This window comes from Alligator mississippiensis, chromosome 1, assembly GCF_030867095.1.
Source record: "Alligator mississippiensis isolate rAllMis1 chromosome 1, rAllMis1, whole genome shotgun sequence".
NCBI classification, from domain to species: Eukaryota; Metazoa; Chordata; order Crocodylia; family Alligatoridae; genus Alligator; species Alligator mississippiensis.
Window position 1 is genome coordinate 30,015,074 of NC_081824.1, and position 20,533 is coordinate 30,035,606.

The window sequence follows — 20,533 nt, forward strand, 5'->3', positions numbered from 1 at the left end:
CCATCACCACAAGAGCTTGTTCTGAGAAACATGATGTAGAGAAAGATTTGAGAAATGTTATTTACTACTGAAAGCCCAATATAGAAAACAGATGATGCCCTACAAACCAGAATTAGCTTCTGCTGTGGCCAACTGCAATACAACTCTGAGCTTTTCTCCCTTTACTTCATGGGAGAATGGCCAAGAGCAGAAGAATTCCATTCATAATACACTTTAAAAACTGAAAGGGAAAAAAAAATAACAACTTCGAAGCCACAGAGCATCAGCAGGCCTCCCCATGCCATGTAGATGTGCTAGTCTGCTCTGTACAGAGGTGAATTAAAAACACGGGGAAAAAAAAGACTCACATTACGCCCACACATTCTTGGCTTCTGGCCCCCAGAAGGCAGTCTTTTTCTCCCTCCCACTCCCGCCTCCGCTGGTTCGAAAATGACTTTGCACAAGACACGTGCCAACTTTCAAGCAAGATGTATTTCCTTAACTGAAGCCTAAGCTATACCCATCCATCTTTGTCAAGAGTAATGTTTGTATTTTCAAGAAACTACAGGAGCCATAGTTTATGCCCCAGCACTAATGCAAACCCAGACATTCACAATGAAATGCTTTCTGCCTTTCTTTTTGAGTAGTCAATTCACATGCTGGCATGCTCAGTGGTTTGGGAATCAAAAACAAACACCTTTGCCAACATGATTAGTATACTAGTTAATTTGTTACAATAGAAACTCTGTCCAAAACAGGAAAAATGCAATCCGATTGCTCAGCCAGCTGCATGAGCTTATCCTTTATCTTGGCAAAGTGGTCAGGTCCTCATCTGATGCTTTTCAAACAGCATCTTACATTGTCAAGTTCCCATCATGCTTGCAACATCAACCTTCCTGTCCCCTCAGACTCTGCAGATGCCTGTTCTCATTTAACCACTGTGTTTCAGTAACATTACAGAGGCATCTAAAGGGGTGGCATCAGCATAAGACATCTTTAGAAAGACATTAATTTTACCAGCAAAATATTTTTCCTGGTTTGTTCACCCTGTTTAGTTGCATGATTTCCCCTTTATAGTCAGGCTCTTTTCTACATAGTTATCACATGAAGGAGAGGGAAAAGCCCCTTTTAAAAGAATGCAATTGTAAAGCCCACCCCCCGTGCCAAAAAAAACCCCCAAACCAAAAAACAAAACAAAACAAAACCAACCCAGGAGGGTCTCAAATGTGTCACTGCCAAAGTCTCATCTAACTCAAAATTTTGATTTTGATGCAACTGGATTTTAAGTCGACAGTGCCCCACAATACAGCATTTGGTCACTCAAAAAAAAGAAAGTGTTGGGGTGTAGGGGAGGAGGGAGGGAGGAAGAAAGACTACCTTCAATTGACATTTTCTTCCAGAGTGCTTCTTTTTTTTTTTTTTTTAGGGAGAAACATCTTGATTAACATGCAAGGTAAATCCTATAAACTACCTGGTTCCTTCTTGGCTGCCTGCACGGAAGTCTGCTCCTTTCTCAAAAAGGGATAAAGATGAGGTACAGTAAGAAGAGATAAATACTGTTCACGGTTTCTTCCATGGTAGTAATTCAGATGCCCTCAAAACTTGCTATTCCACTAATGAATTATAACTATCATTTCTCCCTAGATATTGCATTCTTCATGGGAATTACACCGGTGGCAGATTGAGAGGATTCGTCCTCCATCTCATATTTATAGTCACAGAGGAATGTACACAGTAGTGCTCATTTGAATGGATATGTCTCTAGTTAACAAGAACAATTATTCCCACTTCGAGAGAAAGACAAGATTTTCCAGGGGATTTGCTTGAGGTTCCCCGCCTCCCCCCAACTGCTGAGGCACATCAGGAAGTTTTTTAACCTTATAATTTTGTTAAAGGGTACACAGTTACTTTGCTATCAGACTGTTAAGCAGAATGTGCGACAGGGAAAAGTCACGCTTGCTGGAAGAGTCGAGACAAGCAGAAATCAAAGTTTTGCTAACCCAGGCTAAAGCTTTGGTTCAGCAAAAGACTGCCAGGGTGAAGCTAAATCAAGCATATGTATCTATTAGGTTTCAGAATGATAGCATAGTATTGGAGCAAGCAGAATTTCAGGCACCAATTCAAAGTATTTTATGCTTAGTATAATTAAAAGCTCAACAGCTCTAAACTGAAGACCTTCGAAAGACAGCCTATGTTGCTCTACCCAATAATTTGCATCAGTTACTTTGTTACTATGGTCAACAACACGAGCTGAAAAAAAAGACCTTCTTGCGACAGAAATTAACTTCAGTACAAGTTCAGTTCCATGAAGCCTTTGTGCCCAACTACACTATATATTTTTCTGATAATGTCCAAAAACCTGGTCCTACATCAATACTTTGTTGAGTACTACAAACCAAGGTGCAAAAACAATTTTTAAAAAGTTTGCCTGATTTCCATTCAGTGGGTAACGCCTTGAACTTGTTACTAACTCTGACCTAAAGCCGCAGCTGCAGAAAAGATCAGCAGCTCTTCAGAAAAGCAACAGTCCCTTTCCCTAAAATATCAGCACATTTTGTACGCAGGCAAAGACTCGACTTCATTATCTAAAGACATCCCTATGCACCGCCACAACATGGACAAGTCTGCAGCTCAGAAGTCTCAGCCGAATCACCACCTACTTGATGTACTTCATCAAGCATTTCTACCTCATTTGAGTAAGAACTGATGCTCTGGAGAAGGTGGTTTGCACTACTGTTTAATGGGAAAACTACCATTCCTAGTCATAGAGCACATGGCTGTGCAAAAAAGCAACCATGTGCCAAATTTAATCCTTTGAGCTACAAAGTAATCTTCATTGTTAGCTCAAAGCTACTATATGGGTACAATAGCAGCTGTATTACCAAAGTACCCAAGAGTCCTAGCTTGATCTCTCTGTACTAGGAGCTGCCCAGACTCAGACAAAATGACAGCCCAGGCACAGAAAACAGCAGTCTACCGGCCTGCCTACAGTTAAAAAGAAGTGTGTTCCCATTACTGCCCCAGCAGAGCTATATTACCGGGCGACTAGCAATATAGCTTGCACAGGCTTTGCCAGTTCCCTGAATGAAATAAGCTACGCCAGAAAAAAAAGTTTTGATTTTGGGGAGAAAAGGGGGGTTGTTTTCTTTCCCTTTTGCTAGTGCACTTGCCTCTCCAGTGGTCTGCCAGGACAGCCATGTCCATTGGGAATGTGATTTTTTCCCCACTCGGCTGTGCTGGCAAAACTTTTCAGTGTAAACCACGCCTAGGTACGAAATGGGAGACAAGAGGTGTCCGGAGAAACAGGAGAGCACAAGACAACGCGGAGAGACTGCCCATCAGCCAGACGCACAGCGCAGCACACGGGAAGCTTTGCAAAGGCGATTGGGTTTCTTCAGGTTTCAACAGAGCAACGTTGGGTCATTGTAACCCTTTTTTCACCCTCACAGAGGAGCCCACCATGAGCAAGAGAGCAGGAGATGCGGTAGGGATGTGGTGCGACTCTACCTGGCATCAGGTGGGCAGCGCAGGTCCCGAAGGAGGGGGCAGGACGCTTCAAAGTCACGGCAGATTAACTGTTCCCAGGGCTTCGCTTCGCGGCGACAGCAGGGACCCGCGCGAGGCGGCTTTCCTGAAGCTCGCCCGGCCTGGCTGTAACTTCAGTGGGACACCGCGAGGTGCGGAGCCACAGCCTGCACCCAGGGGCTCCTAACAACGGGTGGGAAGGAAGAGTAGGGGGGATTTCTGCCCGGCCCCGTGCCCCCTGGCAGCGCTGTGCGCGGAGGCGAGCAGTGCCCGGAGCTCTCTCTCCCCAAGCCGCTGGGACCGTCCGGCCAGGGCCCGGCGCTGCCCCCGCGGGACCCCGGGGCGAGGGGCGCGGCCCGGCCCGGCCCCCCGAGCCCGCGTGCAGAGCCGAGGGGAGCTCCGGACTCCCGCGGGGAAGGGTCACGATCTGCAGCCGCCGCCCGTCCCGTCCCGTCCCGTCCGGCCCGCGGGAGCCCCTTACCGGGTCCGGGCGCGATCCCCGCGGGCTGCGGCGTGGCTCGGCTCAGCTGCGGCTCTCGGCTCCTGGCGGAGCGCGCGGAGGAAGCGGGGCGCGGGAGGCTGAACTTCGCTGCCGGGCAGCGCGGGGGGGCGGGGCGGGGCGGGGCGGGGCGGCGTCACTGCCCCCCCGCGGCCGAGCGCCACCACCCGGCGCGGGACTGGGGGCTGCGGTGTGTTGGTCCCCCCGGCAGGAAGGCACTTGGTATCTTCCGCCCTCCCCGCTCTGTCTCGGCCGGGCAGGAAGTACCAAGAAGTGCTGAGAAGTGCTGGGGGAGGGGCTCCCCCCTGCACACACGTGGGCCCTTCCGCCCCCCGCGGCGCTGAGTGCTGGCGCGGGGGGACCGGGCACCTGGCGCGGGAAACCGCCCCCCCACCTACACCCCCCCATACAGACACCTGACCCCCCCCCCCGCACACCTATGCCCCCCAACCACCCCACACACACCTGGCCCTGACACACCGGACCTCCCCACACCCCCCTGTCCTCACCTGCCCCCTGACACACACACCTGCCCCAATACGCACCTGCCCCCAACCCGACACACACATAGCCACCCCGACACACATACCTGCCCCCCTGGGTCCTGGCACAGGGTCTGTCCACTTCGCGGTGCCTTTAGAAAGACGTGGGGCTGAGGCAGGGAGCACGGGTGATCCAGGACCTACAGGCTCCAGGCCCCTGCCTCTGGCCTTGGGGCAAGGGCAGCCACGGTGGGTTGTTACCCTGCGCTTGGGCTGGCGCTGCCTGTGGAAGAGGCTGCAGCGTCGGGCCGGGCAGAGGGAGGATCGAGGGGTTGCAGACAGCCTGGCCAAGCCCATAGAAATCACAGGGAAGCCAGGCCAGAAGGGCCCTGCCCAGGTCAGACAGCCTGACCCCCAACCTGGGGCCGGGTGTCCCACTCCAAACCTCATGGAGGCCTGAGCCAGGTCTGTTCTCTCACTGCCCCCAGGGATCTCGCATTAAGCCTCTCAGGTCTCTCCTCTGTCAGGAGGGGGGAAATGATACCCACCTGCCTTTCTCAAGGCAGCATCTGATAACCTTGTAAGGAAATAAAGCCGGCCAAGTGCACAGGTGTATTAACACCCATTAGTGGAAGAGATTTTTCCTGGCTGTCAGTCCTGCCTGCATTTGTCTTGCTCAAAGAGATAGAGAGAAGGTGACACTGCTGCTGCACCTGTCTCTACGCAGCACCCTGTTTCGGCAGGTCCCGTGCAGGAGGCTGACAAGCATGCTGGGTGCACATGGCATGCGGGTGCTCTCTGCCAACTCACCACCGACACAACGGTTTGAGATGTTAATGGCAAGCCTATAACAAAACTCAACTGAGTTTGTGCAAACAGCCATGCTGCAGGGTTTGGAACTCAGCTAAACTGGATCGGTTTTCACAAAGAGAGAGAGACTCCTGCCCCATCCCTGCCAAGGTTCAAGTTCCTAGTCAGAGCGTGGATGCAAACAGTGAGGCTGTTGAAAGAAACAGACAGAAATGTTTTTTTTAGCATCTGCAAAATTAACTCTTTTTCTCCCAACATCTCTCTCAGAAGCAGCATAAGTGTATTGGCAAGTTCCAAAAACATTCAACCTAAGGAAGACAGCAAGTGTGCAAAATATGAGCCTGAACAGTTTTCAAACTTAGAATCCACTGAAAACAGACACATGGTGTTACGGTTGCCTAAAGGTTTTTCACGTCCATCGGTGCCAACTCCACCTTTGCTACTTGAGGCCCAATTCCTCACAATAGTTATATGACTGATGTAATTCCCTAGATTTCACTGGGCTTAGTTCTGGAAATCCTCATTGGCATAAGGATTATACAAAACTCAGGGCTGGCAAGACTGGGCCTTTGATAAAATCTGAGCTTTCCCCAATTACTCATTGTGCTGTCCTCTCTCATGCTCAGTACGCGTACCACCCCCTCCCATGAAGCTCCTCAGAGTTCCCATTGCTGGACATGGATAGATGGGCTGGCCAAAGAGCTACAGTGTGGCAGCCCAAATTATGTATGTCCAGCAATGGGAACCTTGCAAGAATCCGTTCCTGACCCCCTCTTCCCACACCAGCAGTTTGGAGCCCCACTGTAATGTGTATTTCAGCAAACTCTAATGCCTGGTCTGCCCTAGATACCTCCTGCAATGAGGGGTCAGATTTTCCACCTGATCAGTGATTTTTGAAGCTGTTTGCAGCTGTACACTTACGTTTGGTCACAGCTATAAACTGCTCTCTGTGGCCAGATCAGGCAAAAATTGTCCCTCCTGTCTGCACCTGTCTGCACCCTGAGTCCTTCTACATCTAAACAATCGTTTTAAAAGTTTCTGTGCATTTACACTGATAAAAAGCTGCTTCTTTACATTTTCCTTGCCCTTTTTCCCTTACTTGCTGCACATAGTTTAGTGAATGAATTTACAGGCAGAAACAGTTGTTAGAATGGATTAAATGAATATTGGAGAATATTCAGCAAAAGCAAACCTTTGAAGCCATAAATATAAGTGTAGATGCGCAAAACATTTTCCTAAGCTTTGACCTGGGTGTCTAGTAAAAAAAAACAACCAACAAACAGGGTTGATAGTTAAGATCCTTTGATGTATTCATAGAACAGTTCATGATCAGCAATTATTCACAGAAACTATTTACAAAAAAAATTAAAAACAGGACAAATTCAGAAAATTGTTAACTACTCAAGGATTATTTGCAACAGAAAAAGAGAATACATTTCTGAAATAAAACCTTGATTACAGCCTATTCCTTCAGCTTCATCTTATGTCTTCTTTGTAACCCCTGAGCACAGGAGCCTTGTTTTCAGTGTGCATATACATTATTAGGACTTTCAAATTCTGCATTGGAATGGAAGATCAATATGTAGGTATATACATTCCTATTTCATGTACCTAAGTACCAATTTGAGCACCCTAGTACAAGATTTTAATGTCCTATTAAAGTATCTGTATTTGGAATATTGAGCCCATTGGGTATATTTAGCCTATCTGAAGATCTTTTTAAAATGGCAGACATGCATTAAGTGCATCTATAATACTCACTCCCTATATTGGCATGGTGCAGGCCTCATAAACTAAGTGCTTTGACTGCTTTTGCATCTTACCTTTATTTTTATTTTTCTCTTCATTTTATTCCCACAGTTGGAAGAAAGAAACAAGGAGAGGAGAACCCAAATTAGATGCATCTGGCTCCTTCAAAGCATATTGAATTTCATTAAGCATGAGGCAGCCAAAGGAGCTTCTTATAGTGTTTTAACCAGAGGACAACTATTTGAGACAGACATGCAATGCCCTATTATTTCTTCTCAAACATCTACCATAAGTATCTGAATGTCAGTAACTGTTAAAGCTGCTGCTAGTGCTACAATATCACCTGCCTTCCTCTGGTTAGACATGTGTGTAACTAGATCAGAATGTTAAAGAGAGACTTACTTTTATGAACAATTTACAACAGAACCCCATGACTTCCACAAGTGATCTTTCAGTAGCACCAATCTGACAGTCTAGTGCAGTGGTGCATGTTCAGGCAGTTTTGACAAGTGTTCTTAAACAGTTACTGATAGTAATACCAGACATTAAAATGCAACCGAGGGCAAGGATTATAGTACTCAGACCTTTTGCTGCCTGTTTCCCAAATAAGCTCCAACACGGTTCTTGGAACTGGCAGAGCTGCTGGCTAACCACACTGCTTCCTATAGGTTCAGGCAGCAAAGGGTTTCTTGGTAAATGGGTTTTCAGACCCCTGTGGTCTCCAACTCACAGACGTGTCCAAAGAAACGATCTGGCCTTTAACTGATGCTTTAGAAAAAGTATCAGAAGCATGCCTTTCAACTTCAGGGTTAAGACTAATCTTCATGCCCTAAGGGTCAGATCCCATAGTCCTCACGCAGGTGGCACAACGTGACACCAACCCAGCATGTTATTCTGCATGGGAAGTGGCATGGAGCCTCACTGGTTAGTAGGTTTCACATAGGCCAGAGGAATCTACCTACACAAAACGCTTGGATTATCAGAGGCTATGTGTCTTCATGAGAAGCATGGCAGGATGGCTGGATAAAGAAGGACCTATGCAAACAGTGAACCTTATTCTGTCTTGCATGGAAGAGAGTGGAGTGACATCTGAACCAGCTTTAAAATGATTTTTTCATCCTGCTTTAATTTTGCTTTTCCTAATCTCTCACCATGTTATTTTAGGGCAGCATTTCCCAAACTGTGGGTTGTGCAAAAGTTTTGGGTGGAGAGGGAGGAGACATGCAAATCATGGTAGGAAGTGGTGGTGCCACCTACCACTTCAACCACTCCAGTACCCCTCTCTCTCCTTCAGCTGCTGCCACCATTGCTTCCTCCTGCCACTGGTGAGGGCAGCTGGCAGCAATCAAGTAGTGATGACAAAGCAGGTAGGCACAAGAGTTACCAGCTTCACTGAGACGGGGCATAAAGCCACAAGGTTTGGGAAACACTATTGCAGGGGATTTCAAGTGAAAAATAATGAAAGAAAGCAGGAGTCAGTGTTGCAAGGCACTAAGGTGCTTGCTCTTTTAAGGGCTGAAACTGCCTAGGGAGAGAGCCCCAGCAGTCACTCAGGAACCCCTCAGCTGCAAGTTACTATGGCAGCAGGAATGAGGGAATTACCCGGCACCTGCAGGTGGTCAGCTGACCGAAAAAACAGGGCCCTGGGCACATATAAACCCCAGGGCTGGGACCAGAGAGGGAGTACTCTGCCAACAGCTAAGGGGGAAGGAGTTCTTCTAGAGGAAGCTAAGTGAAGAGGCTTGATGGCCCATCTCCTGCTTCTGGTCAGATTAAGGGACTTTAGGAGCTCACCAGACCCTGGCCTACAAGGCATGTTGTGCTGGGGGAAGGGGGGTTCATTTAAAGGGACAGCGCACACCCTGAGCTACTTGCATTATGTTATAGCCCAGGGGCTCGTATTTTGATTTCTGTTTGTAAACTGGTGGATTGGGCAGAGGCTATTGGGGAAGGAGGAGGCCTCATTTGGGACCCACTACAGCGTGCAAACCCCAGCGCCAGCGTGGATGCGGTATCTGGGGTATGCAGACCTCTCCACACCCACACTGGTGCTGGGAAAGAGACAGGGCTGCGGAGAGCCCAGTGATGACCAGAGGCCAAGTGAAACTAAGGCCTCGGACGGACACTGTGTGAATGCCATCTGCGAGACTTGGGGCATGGTAAAGGGGCAGTTTGGAGCCATGTATCTAGCCCATAAGGCTGAGGGTGTCCTGAGAGGCATCCATTTTGGAGTAAGACCCAAAAGGGGTCCGAAACTTCGCGGGGTTCAGTGGGGTCTATCAGCACCATGTCCAACAATACAAACTTGAGGGCAGCCTCCCCATCTATTATAGTTACACCAAGACATGACAGGTGAAAGAAGGTGCCCGTGGGGCAGGATTGGCATGGTCAAGGAGCCCTAGGGGTATCGCAGCCATCCCAGGGGACCCCAGTCCATGACAGATTATAGTACTAAATGAGGCATTTGTCTTCAATGGCAGTTTGAAGAAATTTTTAAGTCAAGTTTATCTAACAAGACTACTGTCTTACAAGACCTTGGTTTTTTTTCCAGTAATAATAGGCTGGTTTCATGACTGTAAATTACCAAAAGGCCTGACATTTGTTGGTACCAGATGCTGATGCTTGAATCTTCGCCCGTGTCAGTTTAACACCTCAGTGTTCTCTCCCTCTCTACAGCGCACAAACACACCTGGGAAATACCAGCTGCACAAGTTACTCTCGGCTACTACTCAGGCAGCAAGTGTCACTAACAGGAAGAACTAGCATCCAGTTAACCATTGTCACAATTGTGTGCTTTCTCTTTGTCAGTTGTCTGCATCACAGAAATTGGAGATGGTGATGAGCTGGCAGGTCAAAGTCCATCTTCCTGCCAAAGCAACATTTCTCCTTGTTATATTTTGTAGTCTGCTTTCCTGCCCAGGTTTAAATGACAGAGCAAAAAGAAGCATCTGCTGCTACCCTTGAGACTCTCAGTCTCCCTTCCATAGAACAGTGCTGGAAGTGATCAGTGCTGGGCAGGGGGAGGAAAGAGGCCCGGCTAGTGCAGTCTCTGCCCTTGCATGCTGGATTTTGAATAATCAAGCAAAGAGGAAAATTTGTGTGTCAGATGAAGTTAATAGTGTTTCATGTAATTTTTAGTCTGCTTTTTTTCTTTCCTGGTTACTTTCCCTACTTGTGGTTGTGCCGATAACAGGAGAGATGTTTATCACAAAAATATAACAAGTAGTGGCAATACCCTGTCATTGCATGATTGCTCTTCTTTCTGTTAGAAAAATTCTCATTTGCACGCACTCTGTTTCCCTCCCCTCTTCACCTGCAAGGAAAAGTGAATTCTAAGAACAGCCGCAGCTCAGTTGTAATTGGAAATGAGCCTGAAAACACCAGATGTGAGGTCTGCACAACTGGACCAAGGGGAAAAAAATGCACACTTTAGTTTCTGCTCTTGTATTAAGGTTGCCATAGGGAAACCACAGCACCTTCCTATGACTTAGTAAATGAATTGTGGAAGCCATGTGCACATTTAAAAATGACTTGTGTCCTCCTTAAATCAATGAGAGAAATGGTTAAAGCAGCATAAAGGAAACTTGGCAGAACTAAATGATTTTTGTTGGATGCAAGTTTAAAGGTGTAAATACAAAAAAGTATGTTTAAATCAAGCAGACAAAAAGGTGAGGAAATTCTGAATGAAGACTGCATATTTTCATCTTTACCTCATTGTTTGCCAGCCTGTCTATTATATGGGTGTCCAAAATGGGAGAGGATTTTATGTAGCACATGTGCTGTGCAGTAGGCACAAACATTAGTTAATGTTTTCAGATGAGGTTTGACATCTAGGCTTTTTTTTTAAATAGTATTAATTTGTTAGATTAGGCAGTAGTAATAATAATAATGAAGCTCCACGTCTCTATTTAGCATCTTACTTTTGTATGAATTAGCTTTGCAATGCATTATGGTACATTTTGGCAAACAATATAGTATAACAACAAAACACTGGGTGTTATTTTAGCTATGCTATGCCGAATTTGTCCTGCTCTACATAGTCTGCATACACTTGCCCTAGACACAAATAGGCAGTCATCTTGTGGCTGGATCCATGCCAATGAATCTTTGCATGTGTGCAGAGTCGCACTGAAAGAGAGGGTTGATTTCAATTGTAGGAGCAGGGCCTACATATCACGATGGAAACCCCACTGCTCTTTTTCCATGCAGAAGCAAGCAGATTTTTCTCAGAGTACACAAATAATACATAGTCTTTCAGATTTGGGAGTGCCTCTGACCTTTGGGATAGAGTAAGTGAAAAGCTAAATAGATGTAAGAAGTGCAACTATTGCACATATGCTGTGACTTTGTCAAGGCAGTTGCATATAAAACAATTTCTGTAGTTAAAACTTGCAGGTTTGTAAAGACAAGGTTTAAAAAAGAAAAAAACCTTACAACTACAATTGACCAGGAAACTGAACTTTCATGCAGCAAGAAATTGAGATTTGTTTCCTTTCCAATAGGAAAAAAAAAAAAATGAAGTGGCAACGAAAAAAATTAACATGAGAAATTCCAAAACGTTTCTAAATAGTCATATTTCACACTGACATTATGAAACTTTTTTTTTCTTTTCAATTTTAATTCTGTCAACCCAAAAGCTAAAACATTCTGTTGAAACTGACTTTCCCTAAAGGATAATGTTGGTTGTTTGTTGTTTTTTGGGGGGGGTTGTTTTTGTTGTTTTGTTTGTTTGTTTGTTTGTTTTGACAAAAACCCATGTTCAGAGAAGGATACATTTAGTGCAGAATATTTCAACCAGCTCTACTCAGGGCCCATAAATATGGAGCATTTTCATACAGAGGCACTGGGAAAAGGTGCACAGGTGGCTTTTTTTGTTGGGTTTTATTTTTTGTTTTTAAGGTTAATGTCCTTCAAAAATCTGCCCTCTTCCCCAGCCCTCCTCAAAGGCCACAGGTCAATGACATTCTCTTTACCCAGCCAAAGTCCTATATGCATGAAGCTGCTAAGAATAACTTAAAATGAACCCTGTCATTATTGGCTCATGTTTTTCAGTTCCCTCCTCTCTGCTAGACTTAGTGGTTTAGGAAGCAAACTGAACTGGTGCAAGGAAGTTCTGGGGGTCCAGCTGACAGGCCACTAACTGGGACACAGGAAACCCCAGGTTCTCTTATTGTCTCAGCCACTGATCCAAGTGCTCTTGGCAAGTAATGTTATTGCTCTGGATCTGTTTGAACATCCACTATTTCTTTGTTTTTGTCTATTTAGACTGTAAGCACTTCAGAATAAGGACTCTCTTTTATGGTTTGCTACTGAAGTACAGAGACTAAATAAAAATAATACCTCCCCATACTGCATTTTTACAAAATTTCATATACTTTTTAAATAATTATTTACTTCCAAATAGTCTAAAATATTTTGCCACCTGAAGATGATAATGATATAGCATTATTTTTAATCCTGATGTATTATTTTAAATGATTAACCTGTAGATTAAATAGGTTTCTGTTTGAAAGCAGCTGCTTAGATGCAAAACAATGGACCAGTAGCTCTTATGGAATACTGCAAACACTTATTTTTTTTAAACAAATCAGTGAATTTTATAAGAATAAATTCTGTGAATGTGGTACATTTTCCAAATGGAAATGTGTTTCCAGAGTTGACCCACTGAAATTAGACAGCTTTTTTGCAGGTGAAAAGGCCTGCCCACACAGAGTTTCTCAGGACTGGGTTCTACAGCTCAGTTCTGCAAATGAACACAAACCAGTAAACCCCTGGATCCATACAGATCATTATAGATGTCAGTGAGGCTCTGCAGGGGGAAAGCAATCTATTGTATAAGATTGGAGTCTAAGGGCCTTATTCCACAGGAAACACAGCACGTTTTATCTGAGATCATAGTAAGCATTACAACACTGCATTACAAGTTACAATATGTTCTGAGCAGTCACACAGTAATGCTTATGATCTCAGCCTATTCTGGACAGGGCTGGAGCCAGCTGTGTCCCACCGCCGTCTCCCGCACGCGCATACTGACTTTGGCACTCCAGGTTTCCCTTGCTTTATGCTGTATGGCACGTAACTCAAACTCGCATAAAGGGAACCCACCTTACAATGTAACGAATAGGGATACGTGCCAAGACCTTGACTGTACTGACGCCAAGACCCACTTCTACCTCTTTTACAAGACAATTTTGGTATTCACCAGCAGCAGACAGTACACATAAGTACAGGGCACTATCAGAATGCAGATGGCAGATGGCAACTACAGAAACACATGTTGCAGACAAAGAGCAAGGAGCACTGATCCAACACTATATGTTGGTGCACATCACTCCCACAATGCACCACACACAGCAGTTGACTGCGGGCTTCCACCACACTGATCACATAAGAGTGAATTTACTTTGCATATAATGAATTTTTGGTATAAAAAGAGTCATCACATAAGAGCGAATTTGCACGTAGAGAACCCTCATAAAGCGAGGGAAACCTGTAGGTGTCAGTTTGCACATCTACCCATGAGGACGTACAACCCCCATGTCTAGAACCTGTACCTTCTCTGTTGCTTGCTCTACATTGGCCAGCCTGGGAGAACCTGCCCCTGGCATGCTGGAGTGACCTGGTTTTCTGCTGCTGGTGGTTGGAGGGAGGCATGGGGAGCCAAGCCTAGGAGGAGGTACTGCTCATGCTTCTGGATCTATAGGGTAAGCTGGGTCTCTGCTGCTGGCAGTCTTGAATTGACTCTGATGTGATGCCAGGACTACAACTGACAATCAGCTGATTGTTGGTCCTAGCCCTAGCACTGCACTGGAATCTTGAATTCATATTATCTCTGTAGCTGAGCACGTTACATAAAAAGATTTGGAGATACTCCTCTCCCAAAATATTATAACTTTGTTATAATATGATAACATTTAGCGTGTGTCTTACTGCTTGAATACGTGGATGCTCACATTTTAAGTGCAGTTAACATATTCTAAGTGTAACACGTGACACAACTGTAAGCCTATGGTCTGTTTGATTAAACCAAAAACAACTAATAATATTTTGAGGAATTTAGATTAATTTCTGCACAAGCAATAAGGCTCTTCAGATATTTTGTGTTGCTCCTGTTGGTAATTAAGGATATGAAAATCACAGGGGATGGCAATAAAAATATTAATTAAAATACTATAAGACAAAAATTAGTCATTCTAAAGAAAGGTTTCTTGCTGAAAATATTTAAATAGGATGAGCACATTGTTAGCATTTAGCAAACAATAGAAGCCAATAACTGAATTATGCTGCTGAATAAAACATTTGAACATCAACTGAGATCATCAATGAGAACACATGGTTATGAGCATTCCCCTCGTCACAGCAGCTGGGCCCCAATCCTGCAAAGTACTGAGCTCTCTGGCTCCCATTCAGCAAAGCACTGAAGAATGTGTGTGTAACTCCACATATGAGTCACTTCATTTAATTCATAGGCCTTTGCTAGGAAGAAGGGTGTTCTTACCTCAGCTAAGCCAACACATTATGACTAGCGTGAGATAAAACCCTATGCTACACAAAGCAGTTTGTAGGTTTAACATGAGTTCTCAGGTCAAGTTAAACTCTAAACTCTCCTCTGTCTTTAACTGGACTTGCTAGCAAGCGTGAAAATGACTCTTCCTTGGGTCAGAACATGCCCACTCAAGCTGGGCAAGGTACAGGCAATTTTATCCCCTAGTGAAGGGTCATGCATTAGGATTGCTTTCATCTTTAAAAGTTAAGCAAACCTTTTTTGGGGCTGGGACTAGGATGTTCAGCAGTTTGCAAGACCAAACCCTAAACCAGGCAAACAAGTCACTTAATTGGCTGTTCAGGCAGCCTCGGTCCAGCTGCCAGTGCCCATCTTCTCTGTGCGGCTTGCCAGTTTTCTTAGGATGTCCAGATAGCCAGAGAAAAATTGTTCATTGCACTAATAGCAAGGAAGGGGCAGTGCAGGAACTGAATATGGTGGTCAGTCAGAGAAGTGTGAATGAGAGGGATTTGGGAGCTGGGAAGATAAGAATTGTAGGGCTTAATGGCTGAGTTTCAGGAGGGAGGCAGGAAGGGAGCACAAGACTACAGGAACATTCAACAGGGTTGGTGGGTGTTTATCTTTGGGTGCACATGTGCTTACCTGAGCTGCTGTCACTACCATTGATTTAGCAGGTCAGCTGCTGCTTCTTTTCCCCCAGATTTGGTAAAAAGACACAGTACATAATGACTAGTCTAGAGAAGACAGGTTGAATAGAAATGCCTGATCTTGTATGTGATATGGAAGAAAGGGGAATGTGCAACAAAACTGAAAAGCAGCAAATGGTTTTAAAAACTGCTAAAAAAAATTCATATACTGCTCAGTGTGTCTGTAGGACTCATTTCTACAAGATATCATGGAGACTGAGACCTTATCAAGATTTTTAAAAGGATAGGGATAGTAATATCCACAGTAGGTAAAAGCCAGATCAACTCAGCAGGCACCATTTACCATGTTTAAAAATTAGGCGCTTAGTCCCAGCAGGATGAGTTAAAAAAATGGAACTAGGTGCCTGAGCAATCTGTACAGTCAAAATGGAGCAGTAAGAGCCACCAAAGGATGATTCAGAAAGCCTGGAGGCTGAGTGGGGAACTGCCTAGAGCAGGGATTGACAACCTATTTTGGTGGTTGGAGGCAGCTCAGAGGCAGGTGGGTATTAGGAGCAGGCTGCTGTGAAAGCCCCCGCTGCCAGAGCCCCTGCTGCCCAAATGTACAATGGCATAGGCATAGCTTCCCCTCCCCCAGACTGCCAGGCAGCTGACTGTAGTTAGTGCCAGGAGAACCCTCTCTGCCAAATGATGCCGAAGGCATGACTTACACAAGCCGAATCCAAAAGCTTTGCTGGCCAGGTCTGTCCTGCAGGCCATGGGTCACTGACTCCTGACCTAGAGGACACTAAGCACAAAGGCATGTCTGAACTCCAGACCTTCTCTGGAGTTTAGGTACCTCAACCCCCTAGATTGAGGGGGGCTCAAGATCTAGAGCACAAGGAAGAAGAGGTGGCAGTGCCCAGCTTTTGCATAATAACCTAGTGGTTAGGGCACTCATGCAGGAAGTGATAGATTTATGGTCCAACCCCTCCTTAGCCTGAAAAGATTCAAACCCATGTCTCCCATGTGAATGGGCTAACCACCAGACTGTGAGACATTTGGGAGGGAAGGGAGCAACTTCCCACCCTTGTTGTTGATGCTGGGCTGCCATGGAACCAAGGACTTGCAAGGGTCACAAGGCCAGAGGAGAGCAAGCAAGAGGGAACCTGACTCTAGCTTTATGATTTGGGCACTCAACTGGAAGCAGGGAATCCAGATTCTGATCCCTGCTTTTTTCTATTTTTTACCCAGTAACTGTCTGATGCAGATCACCATGCAGTCATATCAAGCTTCTACTGCTATAACTTGTAGACCACTGACCATCACTCTAATGCAAGATAGATAAATACAGTGCTTTGCACTGAACTCAGTGATGTTGGTGGGGACATCTACATGTCACCCTATGTCACCGTAGTGACACAGTATGTCACTGTACGATGTGCTACAGCTACATAGCAATCACATGAGTCTAAGCATTACCAGCAGCTAGTTCGCCATAGCAGTGCGCTCCCCCATTTTAGTGTGCTGCTATGGCAAAACAGTGGCTAAAACTAACTGTACACCATGCATACAGAGCAGTATGGATGGTTACTGCTTGGTTTTGGAAGTATTAAAGCACGGTTGGGAGTACTAAAGCATGGAGCGATAACAATGTCGCTGTAGGGCAATATGTAGACGCACCCAGTGTGAAGCAGTTGTGTTCAGGACATATCTCTTCTCTTCAGGGGATATAAGCAGTGTAGTGGTTGCACATCACCTCCTAAATGGATTGTGGTGGATCTTTGACAGTCTGAGCTCCACTGCTCAGACTGGGGCAGTTCTGCACATATGTGAAAGCATAAGTCTGGGAACTAGGAGATGCGTCTACACAAGACACTTTACTTGAAATTAGAGCTAATTACTGCACAGTAAGTGTCATTGTCTACATGTGCAGACACTTCCTGCCCAGTAATTGGATCTAATCATGAGTATATTTGCTACCTGCAAATGCAAGTAGCAAATTAACTCTTGATTACTTACTGCGCAGTAACACACATGTAGACACCTGACCAGGAGCACATTTGCTCCCAGTCAGCTGGGTGCAGTGGGTGGGAGATTGCTCCCTGCCCATAGGAGCTGCCTGCTGAGAGAACAAGCTCCACAGCCAAAGCCTAGGGGTGGACAATGTCTTCCTGACCCTCTTCTCCCAGCCTGAGCCCCGTGACGGGGCAGGGGGGGGGGGGGCAGGTGGGAGCACCGGTGCCCCCCCTGCAAGCACTAGCCGATTGCTGCAGTCACTCCCAGAAGCAGCCACAGTCTCTCCCAGAAGCAGCTGCAGCAATCGGCCGCAGTGCTCCCAGGCAGCAAGATCGGTCGTGGGCTCTCCTCCCAGTCAGCCGGATCGGCCCCAAGGGGACCCCCACCCAGTTGGCAGGACTGGTCAGAGGGTGGGGCACTTGCCCCCTCTGACTGAGGCAGCACTAGTCATTCCTGGAGGCATTTCATGAGATTTTTGGCTGGGGAAGCAGAGCTATTCTTAATCCCTTTTTGCTATTTAGTTGTGTAAGTTTTGCCTAGGTCCCATTTAGGACCCTAGTTTGGATCTGGATCCAGCCCTGCTAAATATCTAGAATTATATTAACAAGGACTGAAAATAATAGAATCTGGAAGGGACATTAATTTTCATATTCCAGGGCAGAACCAAATTCCTACTATCAGGAGTTAACATAACCCTTACTATTGTGTGGGCCGGGAGCAGTCCGAGGCTTTCGGGGGCGCGCGGCGGGCTGTGGCCGGGAGCCTGCAACGGTAGGGCAGGTACTTTTGCACGATGGACCAGAATTAGGCACGGACTCGTAGCGGTTAATTAAAGATTGTTTTACTTACACCGTAGGTGGTCGCGGTGCAGGCAGGAAAAACTTTCTTGAGTTGCAGTTACAGACAAACACAAGTGGAGTTTGCTAGGCTCCACCAAAGACACACGAACGGAGTTTGCTAGGCTCCGCAAAACAAACACGACAGAGCTCTGGATACCCTTGATGAGCGCGCAAAAACTGTAGATACGTCTTAAGAAGAATTTAACGAATGAGACGGGAAGAGGTTGGTGGTTGATCAGGCCACCGAACTCCTCGGAGATGCACACAAAGTTTCTATTACTCTGCCGCGTGCTCAGGGTCCCCAGGAGATAGTTGTGGAGTCCTCTATCAACTTGGGCGGAAACTGCTCAAACCTCTTATACGACTAGCAAGCCAATCGCTAGCCGCCACGTGGGAATAATTTAGAAACAGCCAATAGTGGGAAACAAATTTACATACGGGTGGCAGGAACTCCTTTGCACCGGGGTTTTCTCTCTGTAGCTGAGAATTGCACCGTGCAAAGAAAGCTCCAGGTGGCAGGAAATAATTCTGCAGTGCCGAAGCGCACACACAATCATTGGGTCATGACAACTATGAGGGCGGGTTATGCCTTAACCAGCTACTGCAGAATTTCTTGTATCTTCCTCTGAAGCGTCTGGTATTGGCAACTCTCAGAGACTGGAAACTGGATAGGATGGAGCCTAGCACTGACTGACTGTAGGAATTCCTAAAATAGATAAAACAGTGACCTTTGAAAAAAAACAGAACAAGTTTTGCCAAAAGAATAATTCCTCGTTTCTAGAGATGCATAGTCACATTAAATCTGATCAGAATACAAAAAGAAACTGTAGCTTAATCCAGATACAGGAACATACTAACACAAGAAAAAAATCATTATAAAAGAATCTTAGAAAAAATATGACACTGTCTCTGTTGCCATCAGTGTCTCACTAATGTTCTGGCAAGGAAATCTCACTCATGGAGGCACTAGTTATTGAGTTAGTCTGAGCTGATATGCCCTGCAGTGTTTAAAGGCACACATTAGAAGCAGCATATTTATATTTGTCACTGTAGTACTTTAAATGCCCATAGGCATAAATGCAAATGCTGCTAGATTTTTCACCTTATCAATGATACCAGATGTTCTATTTTATATAAGATAATACTCACACAAGTTATAGAAGTCACTCATCCAGTGCTCTGTGCAATGGAATTGTATTATCTCTGTCTGATTTAGACTGTTAGTTCCTTTGGGCACAGTCTGTGGCTTCTCTCTATTTTGCATGTGGGCAGTGAGTAATAAATAATAATAAAGGACACCAGATGAGTTCCTGGGTATTTAAAAGTGCTTGCCTGCTATAGTTTGCCTGTACAAAGTGCTAGATTTCAGACTTTTTGAATGCACTTAATTAAATTATAGTTTTAGCATTATCTATAAGTCTCAAAAATATAAAGGAGAATGTGGTACTAACCTTGCACAGGAGAGTTCACAGGAATAAGATCAACAAAAGCTGTAGGCAAATGAGCATAGAGATGAGAACCATAAGTATAAAGCATGCCACAGACCTCTGTCCGGAGTCTGGGTTTTCCTTCAGTACTTTCATTCCTGGCTGTTGTTTAATCCAGCTTTTGCCCACCTCAGTTTGATGCCTTTTCCACAAGGAGAATATGGAATCTGCAGTTCTAGTTGCTTCCCCTGCTAGTAGAACTGCACACTTTGGGTCACTGGAGTCATTCTTAAAATGAAAGATCTGTTAAATAAATTTAGTTGAGAACTATGCAATTTATTAGAATAGATTATGAATCACATTCCTCTTAAGAAATAGGCATTGCCTTGTAAATAATTAAATATTACTTACAGAAAACCTAAGTTAATTTGGGAAAAATATTAGAAAAGGACAGAAATTAAGGTTGTATAGTCTTAATGCAGTCATTTTGTACATCTTCAGTGTTTTATGTCTTATACACATAATCATGCATTTTCTACATGAGTCCCACTGTGAGAAGAGAGTCCCTTGTTTAACTTAAGTAGTCAGCACTTAGATATCATTGTGATGGGCAGTAATATAAAATCCAAGATCACCAGACAGCCTCACAGACTTCCACAGGATGATGCACTAGGACAGAGGTTCCCAAACACCAGGCCAGAGCCTTGTACCAGGCTGCAAAGGGTTGGCTGCCAAGTTGTCTTTTCACTTGGGTTAAAGCTGGGTGGCAGGGCAGCCCTAGGAGGGAGGCAGCCAGCTCTGTGTGCCCTGTCCTGCTCCTGCCCCCATGGCAATGTCTGGTGAGCTGCTGCCCACACAGCAGGTACCAGGGCCCGTGTCGGGCTGGGCAGGACACCCTCCCCCCCCATAGCTGGGAGTGGAGTGATACGGGCGGGGAAATACTCAGGGTGGAAGGCGGGGAGGCAGCTCTGCTGCTTGTTCCTAGGGAAGGCAGTGGAGCCCCTTCTTCCTGGGCAGCCCCAGCTGGGTTCCCCCAGGCCACCCTGTGCACAGCTCCTCCCCCTGCAGTGTCAC

At 45.6% G+C, this 20,533-nt stretch overlaps 1 protein-coding gene and 1 long non-coding RNA gene across 4 annotated transcripts in view; both read right to left on the reverse strand.

The window, feature by feature from the left end:
* HPCAL1 (hippocalcin like 1) overlaps positions 1-4,218 on the reverse strand; it is a 177,960-nt gene extending 173,742 nt beyond the window's left edge. Inside the window, exon 1 of one of the 3 annotated variants that reach the window (XM_059729647.1) lies at positions 3,986-4,218. The gene's annotated coding sequence lies outside the window, so the exon portion shown is untranslated. Of the gene's footprint in view, positions 1-3,486; positions 3,688-3,985 lie in introns of those variants that run through there. The other 2 variants (XM_006259553.4, XM_014597332.3) reach the window with 2 other exon arrangements.
* A 13,800-nt stretch (positions 4,219-18,018) lies between these two features.
* On the reverse strand, positions 18,019-19,754 carry LOC132249949 (uncharacterized). Its single transcript, XR_009461491.1, has 2 exons — positions 19,484-19,754; positions 18,019-18,738 (listed from the first exon to the last, which is right to left on the reverse strand). It is a non-coding gene; the product is annotated as an uncharacterized LOC132249949 (long non-coding RNA).
* Positions 19,755-20,533: the final 779 nt, after the last annotated feature.